This window comes from Monodelphis domestica, chromosome 3 (genome assembly GCF_027887165.1).
Source record: "Monodelphis domestica isolate mMonDom1 chromosome 3, mMonDom1.pri, whole genome shotgun sequence".
Lineage (NCBI taxonomy): Eukaryota > Metazoa > Chordata > Mammalia > Didelphimorphia > Didelphidae > Monodelphis > Monodelphis domestica.
Genome location: NC_077229.1, coordinates 29,373,907 through 29,398,518, shown reverse-complemented (window position 1 = coordinate 29,398,518; position 24,612 = coordinate 29,373,907). Strand labels below are relative to the sequence as shown.

The window sequence follows — 24,612 nt, the reverse complement described above, 5'->3', positions numbered from 1 at the left end:
TCACCCTGGGCTGATGTCATTGTTTTGAGTAGCTGACTAATGCAAACAGGCTGGCCGCCCCCAAAGCCCTTTCCCCAGCCCCACAGAAAGCATGAGGCACTCACTCTGCTCCATCCCGAGGACTTCTTAACCTTTTTTGTGTAAGGGACCCCTTTGACAGTTTTGTAAAATAATTGAAGGAAATGCTCTACTTCAGATAGAGATGAGCAAAAGGGGGGTAAATGGCATAGTGGTTGTTGTTTTTCCCCTTATTAAGTTCATGGACCATTGGGGTCTGTAGATCTCAGATAAGTAGGTAACAAAGTAACTAGGGTGGAGCAACTTGGGCTTTGTCCAGGGCAACAAAAATTTAGAGTTAGAGTAATCCTTATACTAACAATCTTGAGGGATAATTATGGGGAAAGTACTTTGTAAACTTTGTTTCTCTAGATGTATGAGCTTTCAGGATCATAGGGTTCAGAGCTAGAAGTTATCTGAGAAGGGGGAATATCAGTGCTGAGAACAGGAGATATCTGAGTTGGGAGGGGCCTTGGAGACTCAATTCAATTTAAATAGCATTTATTAAGTCCTACTCAATGTAGACCACTGGCCTGGGTAATGAAAAACAAATGCAAAGTTTATATGAGCTTTAACTTCCCCAGGAGGCAATTTGTAAAAAAGGGCAAAGGTAGAGAGGGACATTAATGAGCAATAAAGCCAATATGGAGGCAGCTAGGCAGCACAGTAGTTAGAGTGCCTGATCTGGAGTTAGGAAAATTTGAGTTCAAATACAATCTCAGACACTTCTTGTATACCCCTGAGCAAGTCACTTACCCCGTTCTCTGCCTCAGTTTCCCCATATGTAAAATGGGGATAATAATAGCACCTTCCTCCCAGGGTTGTTGTGAGGATAATATGAGATATTTGTAAAGCTCTTTGCAAACTTTAAAGCACTATATAAATGCCAGAGATGGTAAAAAGCCCCCCAAAACTTTCTGCTACTTGATTATAGACCTAGAAAGGAACCCGGAGATCATTTAGTATAATGTTCTCTTTCACAGATAAGGAAACAAAAACCCACAGATTGAGTAGTTTGCCCCCATGTCTCCCAGCTAGGAAGAAGCAAGAGTCTGAGGTCCCTTCCCACTCTAAATGTATGATCCTTCCAAGTAGAAATCCTATGATACAATCAGTGAGAGAGAAAGAGGGAAGGAGGCAGAATTGGGGGCACATAGAATCTTAGATATAGAACTAAAAGGGCCCTTGGAGACCTTTATAGTTCATCCTCTTCATTATGCAGAATCATGGGGGAGGGAGGAATAAGATGACTTGCCCAAAATCATATAGCTAGTGAGAGAGGAAAGCAAGATTCTGCTCTAAACATTCCTTACACTACATCCATCATTTTCTTCTCTATAGCATTGAGACTAGGGGCATCCACAGGCTTTCTGTATTTGTGCTCCTGTCCTAACTCACGACATATTCCCTGAAAGCAGCCATTGGAAAATTCCTTTAGAACCTTTTTTTCCCTGGAGCCCGTCAAGCTAAGAACAGAAGCTATTCAGAGAGGGGATTTCTTCCCCTCCCTTCCCCTCACCTCCAGAGTGAACCAGGTTTTAGTCATATGCCTAATCAAAGAAATCAGCCACAAACAAGTGGGCAGCTTCCAGCTCCAGCAAAGAAAGAGAGCCCTATTCTCAGTAATCCCATATATCTGTCAACTCAGTCTCACTGGACTATCCCAGCCCCATTGCCCTTTACCTGCGGCTGGATAAAAGCATTCCATCTAAGGCTTCTGCTACTAATTTCCCTCTTGCTGGGCAAGTCTACAGCTTCCTGGGCACCCTGGACATGGACCAAAAGGTCTACTGCTGCCAATAATGGATGGAAAGTAACCACACAGATGGGTTGGTTGGTACAGACATAACTGATTTTGGAGAAGCCCTGCACCTTTCTGTAAATTCTTTCATCTCTTTTAAGGAGACAACCTGAGGGCAAGAAAGGATCCTGGGAAAGAATTTGCATGCAGAGAGAGACCTAAAAACACAAAATGACATTCATGAGAGAGTCCCTAGAACTTGGAATGTCAGAGGTCAGAGGCACCTTAGCAAGGAGAAAATCAGAGATCTGGAGTCCTTAAGAACAGAGAATATCAGAGATGTAGAATCCTTAAGAACAGAGAATGTCAGAGATCTAGTCCCTAAGAACAGAGAATGTCAGATATCTAATCCCTAAGAACAGAGAATGTCAGAGATCTAGTCCTTAAGAACAGAGAATGTCAGAGATCTAGAATCCTTAAGAACAGAGAATGCCAAAGATCTAGAGACCTTAAGAACAGAGAATGTCCAAAATGTAGAGTCCCTAAGAACAGAGAATGTCAGAGATGTAGAATCCTTAAGAACAGAGAATATCAGAGATGTAGAATCCTTAAGAACAGAGAATGTCAGAGATCTAGTCCCTAAGAACAGAGAATGTCAGAGATCTAGAATCCTTAAGAACAGAGAATGCCAAAGATCTAGAGACCTTAAGAACAGAGAATGTCCAAAATGTAGAGTCCCTAAGAAGAGAGAATGTCAGAGATCTAGTCCTTAAGAACAGAGAATGTCAGAGATCTAGAATCCTTAATAACAGAGAATGTCCAAAATCTAGAGTCCCTAAGAAGAGAGAATGTCAGAGATCTAGTCCTTAAGAACAGAGAATGTCTGAAATCTAGAATCCTTAAGAACAGAGAATGTCCAAGATCTAGAGTCCCTAAGAAGAATGTCAGAGATCTAGTCCTTAAGAACAGAAAATGTCAGAGACCTAGAATCCTTGAAAACAGAGAATGTCAGAAATTCAAAGTCTTTAAGAAGAGATTCATGGCAGGGGTGGGGAACCCTAGACCATAGAATGTCAGAGCTAGAAAGGACCTTAGAAAAGAGAATGTCAGAGAGCTAAAGTCCTTGAGAACAGAGAATGTCAGCAGCAGGGAACCCTACAATACAGAATGTTAGAGCTAGGAGGAACCTTAGAAAAGAGAATGTCAGGGGGCAGTTGGGTGACTCCATGGATAGAGAACCAGGCCTAGAGATGGGAGGTCCTGAGTTTAAATATGGCCTCAGACACCTCCCAGTTGTGTGACCCTGGGCAAGTCACTTAACCCTCATTGCCTAGCCCTTACCACTCTTCTGCCTTGGAACCAATACACAGTTTTGACTCGAAGATGGAAGGGAAAGGTTTGGGATTTTTTTGTTCATAGTAGAGGAGATCTGAGAAGCCAGAAACATCAGAACTAGAGGCGCCCTCCTGAGAATATAGACTATCACAGCTTATGGGGACCTTAGAAAATGGAATATCAGAGCTGGAGATACCTAGAAGTTGGAATGTCAGAGGCAACGAATGCCAGAAGAGATCTTGGAACAGAGACATTCAGATTTGAAAAGAAACTTGGAACATAGAATGTGAGCACTAGGTGGGACCTTCTAACAAAATAGCAGTTATCATTCAGATGAGTAAACTGAGACCCAGAGAGGGGAACCATCTTACCCAAAGCGGCACAGTCACTCTGTAGCAGACCCAGGACCAGAATTCAGTCTTCAGGCTCAGAGCCTTGTGCTGGCCCAGTGATGACTCAACTACAAAAATTCCAGGAATGAGTCGGAACCTCTTGTAGGACCCTCAAGCCACTGAGCCATCTCAAGGCACAGTTTGTCCCAATCATAGCCACTTTCCCATATGACTTTTCCAGCATGGACCAGCCAAGCCCAATCAAGTCGTCACAACTCTGAGAATGACAGTGACAAGAAGTCTCCGCTGGCTGAGAAAGGTTTGCTAACACCGAAGGGATGGAGATCTAGATTTAGCAGATCCAAGCCCTGTTGGGTTCCCCGGCCTCTCCATCCCCTGCTCCTCAGTCACAGGATGCAGCTGCCAATACCACTTCTCTGTCCCTGTCTCGCTCCAAATAAAAGATAGAGGCAGATGGCTTTCGCAACTGCTACGCACATACTCAGAGCCCCGTTACTTCCTCCCATTCTTGGGGCTCATGAGTGTCAGAGAGCCTCAGGGTCTGGCACATGGTAATCATTTGTTGACTGACTGATTGACAGACCACAGTCAGCTTTTTACAGAGAAGGAAACTGAGGCCAGGAAGTGCCGTGAAAGGTCCCAAGGTCACATAACTGATCTGTGGCAGAGTCAGACCCCCTAACCCTCCTCTGAAAGCAAAGCTTTACCTTTTATCTTAGATAAAAGCATTAGCCTCAGTCCTTCAGTATAGGAATGACTGAGACCTAGGTGAGGCACAGACTCCGGGACAGAGAAACAAGTAAATATGAATGAATGAACAAAGCATTCATTAAGCCCTTACTATGTGCAAAGTGCTAGAGACACAAAAAGAAAGATCAGATGGGCTCTGCTCTCAAAATGGTCATATTCTAGTGAGACACTCAACTTACATGAAGGTTTCAACCGTAAGGCAAATGGAACAGTCCCATAGTCCTTAGGGTAACTCAGGGAAGGTAATAAGCATTTATTATGCACCCACTATGTGTTGGGTCCAGTGCTAAGAGCTTTACAAAAATGATCTCATTTGAGCTTTACAACAACAGAGTAAGATAGGTGCCATTACTATCCCCACTTTACAGGTGAAGAAACTGAGGCAGCATTTAAATGACTTGCCCAGGGTCAAACAGCTAGGAAGTATCTGAGATGGGATTTGAACTTGGGTCCAGCCCAATACTCTATCCACTGTACCACATAGCAATGTCTCTTCTTTAAGGAAATTATGATGGTATGAAATGGAGCTAAAAGTTGTCACCTTCTTTTATGGGAGGGGAGGTCTAGATCTATGACTTTCCCTGTCAGGAACTCCTGGTATGGAAATTCTACCCCCTGATGTAGAATAGCAATTCCTTCATAACTTGTGCAGACATACTTCAGAAACACTACAGGTTTGGTTCTGGGCTACCACAAAAAAAAAAAATGTATATCACAATAAACTGAGTCGTACAAATGTTTTGGTTTCCCAATGCATATGAAAGTTACATTTGCGCTCCACTGTAGACTATTAAGTATACAATAGTATTATGCCTTTTAAAAAAATAACGTACCAGGGCAGCTGGGTAGCTCAGTGGATTGGATACAAATCTGGCCTCAGATGCTTCCTCCCTGTATGACCCTGGGCAAGTCACTCAAGCCCCATTGCTTAGCCTTCATCACTCTTCTGCCTTGGAACCAATACACAATACTGATTCTAAGATGGAAGGTAAGGGGTTAAAAAAATAATGTACAAAACTTAATTTACATATACTTTACTAGGGACAAGTAGGTGGCTCTGTGGATTGAGAGCCATGCGTAGAAATGGGAAGTCCTGGGTATAAATCTGGCTTCAGACACTGCCTAGCTGTGTGACCCTGAGCAAGTCACTTAACCCCCATTGCCTAGCCCTTACCTCTTTTCTGCCTTGATACCAATATACGATATTGATTCTAAGACAGAAGATAAGAGGTTGTTGTTTTTAATACTTTATTGCTAAAAATTGCAAACCATCATTTGAACCTTCAGCAAGTTGTAACCTTTTTACTGGCAGAGTGTCTGGCCTCCATGTTGGTGGCTGTTGACTGTTGGTGGTTGCTGAAGGCTGGGGCAATTTTTTCAAATAAGGCAATAATGAAGTTTTCCCCATTGATTGACTCTTCCTTTCACTTGAATATTAGAGGCCACAGTAGAGTTATTCATTGACCTAATTTCAATATTGTGTTTTAGGAAATGGGGAGGCTGGAGGAGAGGGAGAGAGATGGGGAAGGGCAGTTGGTGGAGCTATCCAAACACACGCACATCCTTCAATTAAGTTCATGGTCCTATGGGCAAGGTTCGATGAGCCCCAAAACAATGACCATGGTAAACGGCAAAGATCACTGATCACCAGGCACCATGATGGGCATAATAATAATAATGAACAACTTTGAAACATTGTGTGAATTTCCCAAATGTGACAGAGAGACAGGATGTGAGCACATGTTCTTGGGAAAATGGCGCCCTGGGCTTCATCTACACAGGATTGCACAAACCTTCAATGTGTAAAAAAACAAAACCAAACCAACTCTCTATCTGGAGGCAAAAGAAAAGGAGGCAAACTTGTCATCTTGGAGAATTGCCTGGGAGAAAATAGCACAGGTCGTACCTTCACCAGTCCCGTCCTCACAACCCCAGTAGGAGACAAAACATTGATGAAGTAGGAAGCTGAGCCCCAGTGTGAGCCCTGGTTTCCTCATCTTTCCCATCAGGATAATGTTTCTGGCCATTTCTAGTTTCCTGGACCCCTCAAGGGCTTAAATGAGACAAAGGGAAGGAGACCAGGACTCCGTAAACTCTGAAGGGCCAAGCAGATGTGGGAGCAGCAGTCATTAGTCACCCAGAAAAGCCCGAGTCAGAGAGAGCTGTAAGTGGACGTCCTGGGAGTGGGCGCCCAGCCCAGTCAGGGCTGCAGTTTGGATGCTGTGGTGAAGCCTACCTGTCCCTCAGGCACAGAGAAACAAAGAGGGAGGCTGAGAACAAGAGCGGAGGGAGGCTCCACTGGCCTCCCCAGCTCTGGCCAAAACGTGAAACAAGCCAGGCTTGGCAGGAGCCAAAGAGACAGAGGCCCAGGCTGGAGCACTTTCATCTCAGCGTGTTCTTCCTGAGAGTTCTTGGGGAGGAAGGGGATTCAGGAAGGGGCCTGAGTGGGCTACAGGCTTCCTGGACTTCTGGTGTCCAACCTCCCCCATCCCCACCTCCTTTCTGCTTGTGACTTTGGGGGTGTCACGGTCCTCCTCTGGGCCAAACTGTTCATTCTCCTGGGAAGGAAACTGAGGCCCAGTGAGGTTATGACTTTCCCAAAGCTTCTTTGGGTATAAAATGATATTTAAACTTCTTCCCAGCTCTAACAGCCCATGTTCTAAGCCCCTCTTTGCTCTGACATTCCCTGTTCTCAGATCCTTCTTGGCTCTCACTTTCTATGTTTGTTTTTTTTAAACCTCGCCTTCCATCTTGGAATCCATACTGTGTACTGGTTCCAAGGCAGAAGAGTGGGAAAGGCTGGACAATGGGGGTTAAGTGACTTGCCCAGGGTCACACAGCTGGGAAGTGTCTGAGATCAAATTTGAACCCAGGACCTCCCATATCTAGGCCTGGCTCTCAATCCACTGAGCCACCCAGCTGCCCCCCTCACTGATATTCTGATATTCTGGGAATCTTGGATTCTAGGAATCCTCATTCCTGAACTCTAGACACCCCATACCCCCCTGTTGACTGTGCCAAGCTGTGTTCTTAGAGAGGAGGGAGCAGAGGGAAGGGGCTACAGTCCTGCCGCAGCCCATCTGCTCCCCATCAGCCTCCTTGAATCTCAAGCTCTCATTTGTTCTCAATTCTTATTTGTAATTTGGCCATAGTGTGGGTGGGATTGTAGGGGAAGAGTCAGAGAATGGAATGGAGAGGGTGGGAAAGGCAGAGACCAAGAGGGAAAACTGAAGCAGGATCCCTAAGGAGCCTCCCCAGCCTGGAGATTGGGAAGCACCCTGCCCAGCTGCTATGGGCGCAGACCCGGCCAGAACTGGGTGGACAAAGAATGAGGAAGCCAGGCCCAGCCCTTGGCAAAACTGGGAAACCACCGATGTTTTGATCTGGCACTTCCCACTCTGAAACTGAAACTTTACAATGTTAGAGCCCATGTGCCAGGGCCAGGGTGAGAGAGGTAGGAAATCAGGGGTCTAAGTCTTTGCTATGTGATATGTGGCAGGGCATCACCTCTGACTGCGCCTCTGTAAAATGAGGGGAATGGGGGAGATCATGTCAAAGTCAAAGGATCCAGAGATGGGAGGAATCTTGGAGTTCATTCCTCACACTTCCCCACATTGGACAGAGGAAGAAACTGAGGTCTATCCATAGAGATCAGGTGATTTGTGCAAAGGTAGTAAGCTCTTACGTCAGAATTTGAATCCAGGTCCCACGACACCAAACCTATTATTTTCTCTATTATGTCACAAATGTTGATAATCTGCAGTCTTTTTGTATGTACCAAGTTCTACCTGCTTCTAGCTAGGTTCTAAGCGCCCTCCCACCTCTGACATTCCCTGTTCTAAACTCCCTCCCAGCCCTGACATCCCCTGTTCTATGCCCCTACCACCTCTGACATTCCCTGTTCTAAGCTCTCTCCCAGTTCTGACATTCCCTGTTCTAAGCTCCCTCCTAGCTCTGACATTCCTTATTCTAAGCTCCCTCCCACCTTTGACATTCCCTGTTATAAGCTCCCTCCCAGCCCTGACATTCCCTGTTCTATGCCCCCTCCCACCTCTGGCATTCCCTATTCTAAGCTCCCTTCCAGCTCTGACATTCCTAGTTCTAAGCCCCCTCCCACCTCTGACATTCCCTACTTTTGTTCTAAGTATCTCTAAGAGCCCTAGGTTTTTGCTGCACGATTCTATGTCCTCTAGGTCCCAGGTCCCAGGTAGCACTTTAGTGGGGCATGAACTGTCATGACCATTCTGCAGCTAGGAAAACTGAGGTGGCAAATGGATAGTTGGCATGCTGGAAGAAGCTCCCAGTGTGAACAGGCTGCTCAAACCAGATGCTCAGAGCATCCCACATTCCTGGCATGTTCCCCTCCTCCACTCCCCCTCCCCAGTCCTCCAATGACTCCTTTCCTAATTCAGTTGAAGCTTTTTGCCTGATTGACCCAGATCCCCAGCCAATGAGGCAGCCCCTTGCCGCAAGAAGACACAAATACCCATTTCCATTAAGGAATCTGACAATTACACAGGCTCCCTGAAGACTCTTTCTTGACGTCAATGAGTTGCTGGATGGACACAGAGAGAAACAATGGTCCTTACACCACATGCTGGTGATTAGGACTGGCTGAGGGGACTTGAGTGGGGAGGGGCAGCTGTTGGCTCTACCTCACAGAGGCCTTTGACCTTGAGAAGGTCCCATGAGCCTGAGCTGTTGGACACACTTAGCGATTTTACCAGACAGGCAGTGTGTAGGATGCTAAGTAACACACCGAAAAAAACAGGGTCTAGATGCTCCTGATTCTTATTTTTCCAGCTGGTGGAAAGGTGATTGCTGAAGAATGGGAATCAGTAGACCTGAGTTCAAGTCCTGCCTCTGCCAATTACTGAGATATTCTTCAGCAAATTTCTTCAACTCTCTGAGTATTTAGGTCTGAGTTCAAATCCTGTGTGATATTTAGTACCTGTGTGACCATGGGCAAGTCATTAACCTCTTTGAGCCTCTATTTATTTATCTGTAAAATGGGAATAATAATTTTAAGTAGTCCCTTCCTCACAGGGTTTCAACATAACATAGGTCTATGTTGGCAAGCCTATGGAACACATGCCAGAGTGTACCAGAGGGGGCTGCTCCCTTCCCCTCTCCATGAGCGCCTGAGGACATTTATCACATCACCCACCCCTCTGCCTGGCAGCCCAGTGGGAGTACTTCCTCCTTCTCCTATCTGGGGTAAGGTTGGGGGCTCACATGGGACATGAGGGTGGCAGTTTAGGCACTCAGTCTCTAAAAGGTTTGCTATCACTGACATAGGTTTAGATGGCATTGCAAACCTTAAAATGCCATTGAATTAGGGTTCATTCTTGCTCTAAAGGTCACCTCTAGAAGAGCTAAAAAGAATCAGAGGACTCTGGCTTTGTGGTACATGTCAAGAGATGCAGGATGGTTGGTCCAACACTCATTTCCGAACCTCATCAAGGGTTTCCTTTTGTCTTGAAATATCACTGGTATGTTCCATCCTGCCCAAGTGAAGCCACAGGAAATGTGTGACAGGTAGAGCTCATTTCAGGGATGACAGTCCTGAAGCCAGGATTAGGCAGGCTGCCAGGGGTGGGCGGGTTTGGGAAGAAGTATAGTTAAGTAGGGCTAACTCAAGGATGGGGAAAGGAGACAAGCGGCAGTTTGGAGATGTCTGCAAATTTGCAGGGAGTTCAGCAAGAACTCGGAGACCTCAGATGCTCCCCCCAGGGCCAGAAATTCTGGGTAGGAGCCAGCTCTGCTCTGACTGACCTGCTTTGAGCAAAGCAATAGGAATTCGGAAACCAGCCTGAATCACACAACGGTATGACTTTGTAAGCAAATACTTTCCTCATTAGGGTCTCATTTTCCTCATATCTAAATTGAGAGGATAGAATATATACTCCCGAAGGCCCTTCCCAGCTCTGACATTCTCTGTTCTAAAAGCTGTCCATAATTCCTAGCTGTGTGACCCTAGGCAAGTCACTTAACCCCCATTGCCTAACCCTTGCCACTCTTCTGCTTTAGAATTGATAGTAAGACAGAAAGTAAGGGTTTTTAAAAATAAAAATAAAAGTTCTCCATGGATTCTTGGTACCTTGATATATCTGTTGTTTGTGGGGAGAAGGGTTTGATCTCTACCATTAGGTTATGATCGCTTTATGGGCAAGGACTGTCTTTTGCCTCTTTTGTAGATGCTTAATAAATGTTATTAGAGGCAGCTAGATGGCTCAGTGGATAGAGAGCCAGGCCTGGAGATAGGAAGTCCTGGGATCAAATCTGACCTCAGACACTCCTAGCTGTATGACCCTGGGCAAGTTACTTAACCCCCACCACCTAGCCCTTGTCTCTCTTTTGCCTTGGAACCAATATTCAGTTTCAATTCTAGAAAAGGAAGGAAGGAAGGAAGGAAGGAAGGAAGGAAGGAAGGAAGGAAGGAAGGAAGGAAGGAAGGAAGGAAGGAAGGAAGGAAGGAAGGGAGGGAGGAAGGAAGGGAGGGGAGGGAGGGAGGGAGGGAGGGAGGAAGGGAGGGAGGGAGGGAGGGAGGGAGGGAGGGAGGAAGGAAGGGAGGAAGGAAGGGAGGAAGGAAGGAAGGAAGGAAGGAAGGAAGGAAGGAAGGAAGGAGGAAAGAAGAAGAAAGAAGAAAGAAAGAAAGAAAGAAAGAAAGAAAGAAAGAAAGAAAGAAAGAAAGAAAGAAAGAAAGAAAGAAAGAAAGAAAGAAAGAAAGAAAGAAAGAAAGAAAGAAAGAAAGAAAGAAAGAAAGAAAGAAAGAAAGAAAGAAAGAAAGAAAGAAAGAAAGAAAGAAAGAAAGAAAGGAAGGAAGGAAGGAAGAAAGGAAGGAAGAAAGGAAGAAAGGAAGAAAGGAAGAAAGGAAGGAAGGAAGGAAGGAAGGAAGGAAGGAAGGAAGGAAGGAAGGAAGGAAGGAAGGAAGGAAGGAAGGAAGGAAGGAAGGAAGGAAGGAAGGAAGGAAGGAAGGAAGGAAGGAAGAAAGGAAGAAAGAAAGAAAGAAAGAAAGAAAGAAAGAAAGAAAGAAAAGAAAGAAAGAAAGAAAGAAAGAAAGAAAGAAAGAAAGAAAGAAAGAAAGAAAGAAAGAAAGGAAGAAAGGAAGAAAGGAAGAAAGGAAGAAAGGAAGAAAGGAAGAAAGGAAGAAAGAAAGAAAGAAAGAAAGAAAGAAAGAAAGAAGAAAGAAAGAAAGAAAGAAAGAAAGAAAGAAAGAAAGAAGAGAAAGAAAGAAAAAAGGAGGAAGAGAGGGGGGGAGGGGAGAAGGAAAGGAGGGAGTAAGGGAGAGAGGGGAAAAGAGAATATAAATGAATGAAATAAAAGTTTTTGACTGACATTGATCTGAAACCTGATTTTCTAGCATTTCCTCTATCAACCCCCTCCTCCCCTGTCCTTCGAACCATCCCTCTGGGGCCCATAAGAACAGGGCTAATCCCTTCTCCACATGACAGCACTTCAGACTCCAGAAAACAGATCTCAAGTGCCCCCCACCAAATCTTCTGTCCTAGGAAAATATTTAGTCAATCAAAAAGCATTCCTTCAATAGATCCTTATTGGGGATGATATCTAGGATTCAGCTTAGATCATTTTATGATTTGGGGCAAGTCACAGAAAGACCAAAGTTCTATGTTGGGAGTGTTCTCAGAGGCCAATTGGCCCAACAGAAATCTGTACAATAATTCCCCCTCCAGTATACCCAATAATGGGTCATCAGATTTCTCTGGAGGAAAGGAACATGCTCCCTCCATGGGTATTCTAATTTTTTTTAACCCTCAACTTCCATTTAGAATCAACACTAAGTATTGATTCCAAGGCAGAAGAGCAATAAAGGCTAAGCAATGGGGATTAAGTGACTTGTCCAGGGTCATACAGTTAGGAAATGTTTGAGGTCAAATTTGAATCTAGGACCTCCCATCTCTAGGCCTGGCTCTCAATCCAATGGGCCACCTAGATGCTTTGATGTTACACTTTTGAAGACCTCTAACTGTTAGAAAGTTCCCCCTAATATTATTGGGGATATAGACTCTAAATGATAACACTAGTACAAATATTGATAATATGGAAATAGATCTTGATCAATGACACATGTAAAACCCAGTGGAATTGCTTGTTGGCTACGGGAGGTAGGGAGGAAGGAGGAGAGGGAAAGAACATGAATCATGGAACCATGGAAAAATATTCTAAATTAATTAATTAAATAAAAATCTCCAAAACTTAAAAAAAGTTCCCCCTAAATATGTTTTACATATTGCTCATGTAAAATCTCTATCAGATTCCTTATTGTCTCAGGGAGGGAGAGGAAGAATTTGCCTCAAAAAAATTTTAAATCAATGTTTAAAATTGTTTTTGTATGTAATTGAGGAGGAAAAATATTATTTGAAAAAGAAAAAGAAAGGAAGAAAATCCCTCCTAACATGAAAGCAAATTCTGCCTCTCTGCTATTTCCACCCATTGTTCCTGATTCCGCCCTCTGGGGTCAAGCAGAATCAAGTCTAATCCTTCTTCCAAGTGACAGCCCTTCAAATCCGAGGAACCAGAGATCATGAAGCCACTAAGGCTGCTTTTCTTTTCTCCAAGATAAATGTCCCCAGTTCTTTAAACCAATTTTTATTTGGCATTATTTCAAGTTGCCCCACCAGCTTGGTCACCCTCCCATGTAGTCAATCAATCAATAAACATTTATTAAGCACCCACTATATTCTAGGCACTATGTTAAGAGATATAAAAATGACACATCAATTTCTTTAACCACTCTGGGTCTCAGTTTCTTCATCTATAAAATGGACAGATCATAGATTTTGAGCTGGAAGGTGTATTAGAGGTCATCAGGTTCAACTTCCTCATTGAACAAATGAGGAAATGAACAGGCAGAAGTATTTAGGTGGGATCCAAATCCAAATCTTCCAGTCTCCAAGTTCAGTGCCCTAACTACTACATCATGTTGCCCTACTCTGCTTCAAAGTTATTATGAAGAAATAATAATAACAAAAAAAGCAGGAGAAATTAAAACAAGTTGAAGGAAGGCAAATGTGGGCTCGATGGCATGGGAAATAACCTAACAAAGAGAGCTGCCCCAAAGTGGGATGAGCTACTTTAAAGGAAGATGGTCTTCGTTCATTGGATATCCACTAGTGAAGGCTGGAGGACCATAAGCATGGAACACTGTATAGAGGGATGAGTAGGACTGATTGGCCTCTGAGCATCTTTCCATCTCTGAGATTCTATGACCCAGTGACAGCTGGCATTTTTATATCTTTAAAGAGAGGCAAAGCACTCTACATCCATTCTACATCATTCGAGTTTATGTCAGAGGCAGAATTGGGACCCAGATCTTTCTTATTCTAAGATCAACCCATTATTCCATAGAACAGCAGAAAGAGCTGATGTGGAGTCACCACTTATGATGCTCACAACTTGGATGACCCTGAGACATCTTCACTATTCTAGACCTTAGTTTTCTGGTCTGTAAAATGAGGTGGTTGGACGAGAGGGCTCCTGAGATTCCTTTCAACTGTATATTTATTTTATAAGGATGAAAGCATGTCCCTTATACTTCATAGAAAGTGATTAATAAATGTTTTTTTTTACCCTTACTTTCTGTCTTTGTAACAACTCTTAATCAGAAGGGCAAGGGCTAGGCAATTGGGGTTAAGTGACTTGCCCAGGGTCATGCAGCTAGGAAATGTCTGAGGCCAGATTTGAACTCATTTCTCCTGATTCCAGGCCCAGCTCTCTATCCATTGGGCCACTAGCTGTCCCTCAATAAATGTTTATTGACAAATGGATAGAGCACTAGATCTGGAATCAAGAAGACCTGGGTTCAAATCTTGATTCAGATACTAGCTGTGTGACTTTAGAATTAGTTATATGTGCAAGTCACTTAATCTTTGTCTGCCTCAGTTTCTTCATCTGTAAAATGGGGATAATAATATTACCTACCTCCCAGTATCATTATAAGGCTAAAATGGCATAATATTGATAAAGAGCTTTACGAACATTAAAATACTGTATATATGATTACTAATCAATGACTTGGGTGACCCTGGGCAAATCTTTTAAACTCTCTGGGCCAGAGTTTCCATACTGAGTGTTCCATGTCCCCTGTGACCTAATCCAATTCTGCATCACAGAGATAAGCCATGCAGGCATAAGTAAGGCCATCTGTCAGAGGAGGAAACTGAAGTCCAAAGTGACAAGTCAATAACAGACCCAGAACTCAAACCCAAGCCCTTTGGCTCCTATAAATACAGCTTAACTGTAGTCACCATAATTGACTTTGATTTACAAAATACTCCTTATGTCGTCACTCCCTGGGCCATCTAGCCATTTTGTAAAGTGGGGTTTGCCCTAAAGTCTGGGCCTTCCTCATGGCCCCAAAGGCAAGGAGTCCTTGGGCTCTTGGGCGTGAGTTCTGAGGCCCAGAAGTGGGAATTGAGGAAGCTCCAGACACTAACCAGTTACACAAGAGGCCCTGTGCGTGGCTCATGAGGGCTCCTAGGGGTGGCCAGGCACTCGTCAGGAAAACAGCATCCATCACCCCAGGGGAAAGGAGTGGGATGGGAAGAAGAACTGAATCTAACCTTTGGAAACCCCAAAGGACAGCTGACTCCTCCCTGCTGACTCAGCTTGTGGTATTTCAAAGTCCTGTTGTGCCCGATGAGGGAAGGGTAGAGGACAAGGGACAAAACCTGGGCACCCACGGGGCAGTGGGAACACCGTCCATTGGTCTTGAGTTTCTCCAGCTTCACGGTTCAAATGTGCTTTTCTTCCAAAAGATCAGAGAGGGAGGAGAAGGATGACCATTTCCCATTCCACAGGTGATACAACTGAGGCACTGGAAGGTCATATGACTTGTCTCGAGTCACCCAGCAAGCACAATCATCTCCGCCTGTCCTTGGGGCTTCTGGTTGTCCCATAGACATCTAAAACTCAACCCATCCAAAAATGAACTCATAATCTTTCACTCAAAGTCTCCTCTCTTCCTAAGTTTCCTGTTACTGTCAAGGATGCCACCATCTTCACAGTCCCCCAGGTTTGCAACTTAGAGTCATCCTCAATTCCTCACTTCCTGCTTCCTGGCATACATTAGGTGCCTAATAAATGCTTGCTGACTGACTGGCAACCACAGAATCAGAAAATCTTAGGTCCAGAGCTTGAAGTGACCTCAGAGACCATCTTATCCGACTCCCTCACAATTCAGTGAGTTTTCCAAAGTCACACAGGGAAGACTTGAATCCAGTACTCTTACTAAATTATTTCCTAGAATTTCAAGCTGTCCAGGAGTAGGAGGGGCTAGCTAAGAATGTGGTGAGCTTTCCCTCACTGCAAGTCTTGAAGTCACTTGTGGGGAGTGTTGCGAAGGAGAATTTTGTTCATGCCCACTCAGTGCACTGCCAATTCTGAGATTCTGTGAGGAGTCAGAGCTAGGATTCAAACTCAGGTCTTCTGCTTCCTAAATCTCATGCCTTTTTCCACTAACCCAAATCCCTCCAAAGAGTCTGTGCCTTCCTCCATGAGGTCTTAGCAACTCGAATAACAGTAACGTCTTAGGGACTTCTCTGAATGCAAAAGATGGGGCCAAGAAGGACAATATGGCAGGGTGGACACCATGCTGGATTTGGAGTCAGAGAAAGACTTCAAAAGACAGCCTGACTACTTAGTGACTGTGGACAAGTCACTGCTCCAGTTTCTTCCTCTGTAAAATGAGAGCGTTAGACTCTGAGGTCCCTTCTAGTTCCAAATTTATTATCCTTTGATCATCCTATGGGAGCTGATGATGCAAATAAAGCTTTACCTGTGCATTCCAAGGCCTCCCAACCTGCCTTGAGCGATCTAAATAATGCACGACAAACACCACCTAGAAATGTTGGTTCCTTGGTGAACCGATCTGCTGTTGTTCAGTATTCCTATGCTAGAAAAGTCTTCTGGGGGTGGGGGTGAGGGGAGAAGAGAGAGCAAGAGACAGAAAAAGAGAAAGAATGAGAAGGGAGAGAGAGGGGGAGAGGAAGGGAGAGAAGGAGGGAGAGAGGGAGAAAGGGAGGGAGGGAGAGAGAGAGGAGAGGGAGGGAGGGAGACAGAGAGACAGAAACAGAGAGAAAGAGAGATAAAAAGAGAGACAGAGAAGGAGAGAGGGAGGGAGGGACAGAGGAGGGAGTGAGGGAAACAGAGGCAGAGAGAGAGACAGAGAGAGAGACAGAGAGAGAGAGACAGAGAAAGAAAGAGAGAGGGGGGGGAGGGAGGGAGGGAGAGAGGGAGAGGGAGGGAGAGAGAGAGAGAGAGATTTCAAAGCTACAATGATATCTGGGTCATCTTTGAACCTCCAAAATAAATTTACCGTTGATTTATGAAAATAGTATTGGAAAGTGAGGGTAAACAATGAATGAATGAATGAATGAATGAATGAATGAATGAATGAATGAATGAATGAACTTGGCCATGCAGCAGGATGTAGAGATCTGAATTGGGCATGAGGAGATGAATGTTCCTTACCCAGCTCTGCCACTAACTCACAGCCTAAATTCCAAAAATCATATGGTCCATGGCCTAAGGACCCCCCCCCCCCCCAGACATGCCATGTTCTAAGAGCTCTTCTAGCTAACTATGCTCTGGCCATTGCTAGTGGAGATCCAGGGCCTTCTCTGCCCCCCCCCCCCCTGTCCATGGAGGCCACAGCTTCTTCTCCTTGGCCCAGCCAGAGGCTTCTGGGGGACCCAACGTCCTGTCATTCAGATTCCCCAGGTGAGCAGTAGCTGGTCCGGGCCCTCAGGGATGATCTCATCCAAAGCCTCCTAGAACAGGAATTGCCGAAGGACCCCTAGACAAACAGTGGTCCAGCCTGCTCTACCCTCTAGTAACTCAAAGTCTCAACTTTTCCTATCCCCTTGTTCTGTCCACATCTAGTCAGTCTCATTTGCAACTCCACAACATTTCTCATATATGTCTTTTTCTGTTCACTCTCATAGCTACAACCAGTCTACCTTCTCATTACCTCGAAATTGGACTATGGAATAGCCTCCAAATTGGACTCTCTGCCTCCAGTCTTTCCCCTGTGCCAGCCATTCCCTTACTTAGTTGCTAAAATCTGCCTAAATCACAGTCTGACCATGTTACTCCCTTTCTCAAGAAACTGCAATAGCTCCCTATTTCCATCAGGATAAGATATGAACCAACTTCTTTAGCATTTAAAGTGCTCCACAACTGACAATTTCCTAATTGATTGCATATTACTTCTCTTAATGCGCCCTAATACCCAGGGAAACTGCCCTGTTTCCTAGCTCTCATCCATAGCACTGTCTCCTACATCCATGCTGTCCCCCATGCTTGGAATACTTGCCCTCACTTTCACCTCTTGGAATGCCTTCAAACCCCAGTTTGAGCACAGTCCCCACATGAGCTCTTTCCTGATGTCCCCCCCAGATCGATGAGCCTCTCCAGCCCCCAAATTTCTTTTCATGAATTCTTATATATATATATTTTGGCTTTACTTAGCTGTGCATACATTGTTTTCCCCTATGGGCTTTCCCCTGTGAGCTCCCTGAGGATGGGGACAATATGAATTTTGTCTTTGTATCCCCAGTGCCTACCACAATGCCTGGCACATAGCAGTAATCTTTTTTTAAAAACTCTTGGCTTCTGTCTTAGAATTGATACCAAACATCAGTTCCAAGGCAGAAGAGTAAGAAGGGTAATTGGGGTTAAGTGACTTGCCCAGGGTCACACAACTAGGAAGTGTCTGAGGTTAGATTTGAATCCAGAACCTCCTGTTTCCAGTTCTGACTCTCTATCCACTGAGCCATCTAACTGCTCCCAGTAATCCTTTAACAATGTTTGTATACTGAGTGGAGACCTCCAGATGTTATCTCAAGGTAGAGTGGAAGGAGGACGACACACACACACGCAAACATATATATACACAGATATTCTTGAACCCAGCCAGAGAGCATGAGACCAGGTCCTGGGAGGATGGAGGTAGGAGATTGAGCAATAGTACTAAGCCCTGCATGGCAGCAGGAATTTCTAGCCGTTGGTCTGACCTCTTGGGGATCAGGAGAAGAAAAGCTATCCTAGAGCTCCTACATATATTTGAATTGAATGCCAGAAATGTCCAGATAACATCTGGATAAGCCAGCTTGAGTTTGTATTCAAAGTCCCAGAATGCAGTATGGGAAGGATCCGAGTATGTAGGTTCCAAACTGGAACTGACCTGAAAGAAGGTAACCCAACCATGTCATTTTACATGAAGGAGAGTGAGCCACCGAGGAAGGGAAGTGACTTGTCCAAGGTCACACACGTAGCGAGTTACAGAGGCAGGGTTCCCTGACTCCCATCAAAGGGCACTTTCCCTTCTCTCACAGCATATCTGCATCCAAGAAAATCACTACCAGTGGCCCCAGTCCAACTCAACTAATCTGTTTCATCTGTTGTTTTTATTGCCATTCAGTCATTTTTCAGTTGTGCTTGACTCTTTTTGATCCCTGTATTAAAGTTTTCTTGGCAAAGATACTAGAGTACTTGGTCATTTCCTTCTCCCTATCATTTGACAGATGGGGAAACTGAGGCAAACTCCATTAAGTGACTTATCCAGGATCACACAGCTAGTACATATTCGAGGCCAGATTTGAACTCAGGAAGATGAGTCTTCCTGACTCCTGGACCACATGCCAGCTAGCTGCCCACTATATCTAGGGGCTTCTAGACCATGGTTCACATGTCCGTCAGTTATCCACTAGGCCAATGTGCCAATTTCTGAAGTGTAAATGTTCATCCTGAAAACTTAACCATGGTCTCTCCTGAATCATAGAGCTGGCGCCAGCCCATGCCCACCCCAGATGCCATCCAACCATCCACCAGGCCCTGGAATCTGCCATGGCATGTCTAATTCCTCCACCCCAAACCCAGCCCCCATTTTCCACCTCTTCCTCTAGATTAGGGAACAATAATCAGCTCCATCCTACCATTGGTACTGAAAGAATGAGACAGTGGACTGTCCTAGGACTCTACTGAGCATCCCTGGGATAGCCAGCCTCCCTCCCCCCAAACGTGCCGTCTCCCCCATTAAATCCTGTGAGCTCCCTGAGGGCACAGACTGGTTAGACTTCCATGGCTCTCTGGCCCATAACTACCGGCTGGATCATTCATTTCTTCATTTGGCCCCTCCCCACCAAAGGGCAAAGCCCTGCAGTCATCCCCAAGAAGGAATCTTTCCTGAAAATAAGTTTCACTTCTTCCTCTCTCTGTCAGCTAGAACTGCTGACAGAGGAACCTGAGGCCTGAAGAAACATTTGCTTAGAGAGGCAAAATCCCAAAGGCCTGAGCCACAGGCCCCAGACTGAGGGCCAACAGGCTGGAGAAACCAGGACTTCGGAGGGAAGTGCCCTGGGTCCTCGTGCCAATGGCCAAAGGAAAAGTTGGCCAGTGCTCTTCCAGCTTCAGGGTGGGATCATGGGAAAAGGACTCTGCCAGGAAGGAAGAGACTCAGAATCTACTCACAGGTCTGTCACTGATGGCCAAGGGTGTTAGCCTAGTCACTTATTGTCTCCTAGACTCTGTGTCCACACCAACAAAAAGAAAAGCATGGAGCAGACAGGCTCTGAGTAGCTTTCCTAGTCTGGTATTTTGTGTTCTCTGTCACAAGATCCCTCTCAGCCCTGATATTCCCTGTTCTAAGCCCCCTCCTACCTCTAAAATTTCATGTTCTAAAAAAAAAGTCATGTTCTAAGGACCCTCCCAGTTCTGGTATTCCATGTTCTAAGGCCCTTCCCCCTCTGGCATTTCCTGTTCTAAGTCCCCTCCCAGCCCTGACATTTTCTATTCCAAGATCCTTCTTAGCTCTAAAATTCCCTGTTCTAAGATCCCTTCTATTCCTCTGACAGTCCCTGTTCTAAGACCCCTCCCAGCTCTGACATTCTCTGTTCCAAGATCCCTCCTACCTCTAAAATTCCATGTTCTAAAAAAAAATGCTATGTTCTAAGGCCCTTCCCCTTCTGACATTCCCTATTCTAAGCTCTTTCACAGCTCTAAAATTCCATGTTCTAAGCCCCCTCCTACCTCCAAAATTTCATGTTCTAAGGACCCTCCCAGTTCTGGTATTCCATGTTCTAAGATCATTCCCCCTCTGGCATTTCCTGTTCTAAGACCCCTCCCAGCTCTGACATTCTCTGTTCCAAGATCCCTCTTACCTCTAAAATTCCATGTTCTAAAAAAAATGCTATGTTCCAAGGCTCTTCCCCCTCTGACATTCCCTATTCTAAGCTCCTTCCCAGCTCTAGAATTCCATGTTCTAAGGCATCTCCCAGTTCTGATGTTTTCTGTTCCAAGATCCCTCCCAGTTCTAACATTCCCTGTTCTAAGATCTCTTCTATTTCTCTGATATTCCTTCCATGTTCCAAGATCCTCCCAACTCTGAGGTTCCCTGTTCTAAGCCCCTTCCCAGCTCTGACATTCTATGCTAAGACTCTATCACCCTGGTATTCATTACTGTAAGAATAAGAAAAACTTCTGGGGTTGCTTTGGCATAATCAATCCAAGTTACCTCCTTTGGTCTCTCCCCACGTATCAATTTCTTCTCAATCCAAGACTTATACAAGCCTCAACTGGAGGCTTTATCCTGAACAATGATTCTGGCCTCTCCACAACTGTGACCAGTAGAAGCATAGGTTCTGAGTAAGGCCCAGCAACATACAGTGCACATTTGCTCTCTCCCGTCTCTGCAAAGATGCACACACAAGAGATCTGACCCTCAGGGGGGATTTACTGGCCACAGCCACTCATGGAGTTCTCCTGAGGCACATAGAGAGGCAGAAGTTAACACTCAGGGGAGAAGGGTCCCATGCATTGAGTTCCTTGAAACATGAGAAAGCAGAAAAAGTCCTGGATTTGGAGACACGGGTTCAAATCCTGACTCAGCTACTTCCTACCACTATGACCTAGGGCAGACCTATGCCAAACCTTTTAGAGGAGTGTCGGGCCCCACCCTAACCCCACCCTTGAGACAGAGTGCCATGTTTCTCCCCCCAACTGGGAATGCCCTGCACACACACACACACACACACACACACACACACACACACACACACACAAAGTAGAAAGCACTCCCATTGGGCTGCTAGGCAGATGAAGTGAGAAATGTCCTCAGTGAGTGTAGAGAGGAGGAAGGGAGTGACCCTAAAGTTCCACTTACCTCCAGCTCTGCCACCTGACGCCACCCCCTACTGTGTACTCCCATTGGGCTGCTGTGCAGAGGGGCAGGGGATGTGAAAAAATGTCATCAGGCACAGTGAAGAGGGGGAGGAGAGCAGCTCCACCCAAGTCCCTCTGCCTTTCTAGTAATGAACTTGGGGGGGGGGGGGTGACTTAGTGCCCAAAAAGAGCACTATGCATGCCATTTTGGGCACTCATGCCATAGGTTCAGCCTCACTGATCTAGAGCAAGTCCCTTCCTCCTTTCCACCACAGCTTCCCCATCTATCAAATGAAGTTGCTGATCTAAAGGATTTCTAAATTTCTTTCCATCCCCAAATTCTACAATCCTAAGTAATATAGATTATTTTGTAATTTGTTATTATATTAGATATCAAATTACACTATCACTAGATTCTATAATCCTAATAATAGAATATTTTATAATTAATATTATGTTAGATATCACTGAATTCTATAATCCTAATAAACCTAATAATAGATTATTTTGTAATTTGTTATTATATTAGATATCACTAAATAGTGTATTAGATATTACTGAATTTTAGAATCCTAATAATAGATTGTTTTGTAATTTATTACTATATTAGATGTCACTAAATAGTATATTAGATATCACTGAATTCTACAATCCTAATAAGAGATTATTTTGTAATTTGTTATTGTATTAAATATCACTAAATAGTGTATTAGATATTACTGAATTTTAGAATCCTAATAATAGATTGTTTTGTAATTTATTGCTATATTAGATGTCACTAAATAGTATATTAGATATCACTGAATTCTATAACCCTAATAAACTTAATAATATATTATTTTATAACTTATTATATTAGATATCACTAAATAATATATTAGATATCACTGAATTCTATAACCCTAATAAACTTAATAATATATTATTTTATAACTTATTATATTAGATATCACTAAATAGTATATTAGATATCACTGAATTCTACAATCCTAATAAGAGATTATTTTGTAATTTGTTATTGTATTAGATATCACTAAATAGTGTATTAGATATCACTGAATTCTATAACCCTAATAAACCTAATAATAGATTATTTTATAACTTATTATATTAGATATCACTAAATAGTATATTAGATGTCACTGAATTCTACAATCCTAATAAGAGATTATTTTGTAATTTGTTATTGTATTAAATATCACTAAATAGTGTATTAGATATTACTGAATTTTAGAATCCTAATAATAGATTGTTTTGTAATTTATTGCTATATTAGATGTCACTAAATAGTATATTAGATATCACTGAATTCTATAACCCTAATAAACTTAATAATATATTATTTTATAACTTATTATATTAGATATCACTAAATAATATATTAGATATCACTGAATTCTATAACCCTAATAAACTTAATAATATATTATTTTATAACTTATTATATTAGATATCACTAAATAGTATATTAGATATCACTGAATTCTACAATCCTAATAAGAGATTATTTTGTAATTTGTTATTGTATTAGATATCACTAAATAGTGTATTAGATATCACTGAATTCTATAACCCTAATAAACCTAATAATAGATTATTTTATAACTTATTATATTAGATATCACTAAATAGTATATTAGATGTCACTGAATTCTACAATCCTAATAAGAGATTATTTTGTAATTTGATGTTCTATTAGATGCCAACACATTCTGATATCTCTGATAGATTGATTTGTCTTTATGATACTATTCCAGCTCTGTTAAAGTTGCATTTGCACTCTGGGCATTAGCTGACTTTAGGGGAAATTGATTCATGTGATCATAGAGTTAGACCAGGAGGGGATCTCAAGGACCTTTAAACCCAAGACCTTATTTCCCTTATCTTGAAAATGATTTGCTTGGACTAGATGAGCCCTGAGCTCCCTTCTAGGCTTGGGCCAAAGTTTCCATGCCCTTCTTACAGAGGATAAAACTGGTGACTTATCCAAGATCATGCTGCTAGAAAGCCGCTAGGGATTGTCTGTAAAGTAACTCTCCTGATTCCAAGTGCTGCCACACCCCCTCCATTTCCCACTGCACCACACTGTCCAGAGCTGGTTCTCATGTTCTTTCCCCTCTCCCCTTTTCCCCCTTTCTATGAAGAAATGTGTTAGGAAAACTCAGTACCTTCCACACTGCCCTCTGCTCAGCAGCTGCCTGAAGTCCAGCACCTGCCCCCCGGGCTGAAGGAAGATGCCAACCGTCAGCCTTGGGTTTGCTCCTGTGTCCAGCTGCACCTTTCCCATCCAGCTCTGCAGCCTCCTGTGGCCATTCATCCAGACTTACGTCCGTTCATCTCTCCAGAAAACATGGGGGCTCCAGGCTAAGGCGAAAGCAGGATGAAATGAACCGATCCCCCTCAGCTCTTCCCCCCAGCTGGCTGTGCCTGGCCCCCGATCCCAGACCCACTGAATTCCTGCCTGCCTGCCGCTGCTTTTTTTAAGACAGCAGAGTTCCCAGGGTGGGATTTGGGCGGGCCGTCCTTCTGCAGGAAAAACATCTGGAAAGGGGAGAGCCCGGAAACTTGGCTGGCTTCCCCCTCCTGACCCAGTGCCTGAGCCGGCCCAGCCGGGTGGGCTGAGGGCTGGAGGTGGTAAGAGGCGGGGGCAGCCCCTGTTTGCCAGGTGGCTAGGCAGGGCAAGGCAAAGCAGGGCCCTGGACGAGATGGGATGGGGGTGGGGGGAGAAGAGGGAAGGATGGGCCTCGAGCATTCTGACATATGGCTGGGAGCTGTTCCCACAGCAGGCTGGGGACCCCCTCGGTGGGGGAAGGGGGGTTGATCAGATGACAGAGAACTGGGCTTGTGGGCTCTGAGGAGTGGGGGAGGAATCGACTGGCTCTTACAAGGAACTCAGTCACTTCCTCCTCTATGGGGGGGGGGGGGGCCCATTCCGCCAGGTGGGCCTCAGTGTAAGCACATCCCATACAGCCGGAGGAGTGAAGTCAGCAAAGCTACACCCTCCATCCCCATTGTTCTCATGTTCTCTCCCCTGTCCCAGCAAAACTCGAGTCCTCTGATGGGGTAGTAGAAAGAGCTGAGAACTTAAGGGATCAGAAATTATGACCTGGAAGAAACAGATCTTTAAGGTCATCAAGGACAACCTCCTCATTTTACAGAGAAGGAAACTGAGACCCAGAGAGGGAAGTGACTTGC

The 24,612-nt window shown here is 44.3% G+C and overlaps 1 protein-coding gene across 2 annotated transcripts in view; it reads right to left on the bottom strand.

Moving 5' to 3' along the window:
* Positions 1-24,078, bottom strand: part of CMKLR1 (chemerin chemokine-like receptor 1) — a 70,758-nt gene extending 46,680 nt beyond the window's left edge. The window contains exon 1 of one of the 2 annotated variants that reach the window (XM_007489964.3): positions 23,586-24,078. The gene's annotated coding sequence lies outside the window, so the exon portion shown is untranslated. Of the gene's footprint in view, positions 1-3,504; positions 7,975-23,585 lie in introns of those variants that run through there. The other variant, XM_007489965.3, reaches the window with a different exon arrangement.
* Between the last annotated feature and the right edge of the window lie 534 nt (positions 24,079-24,612).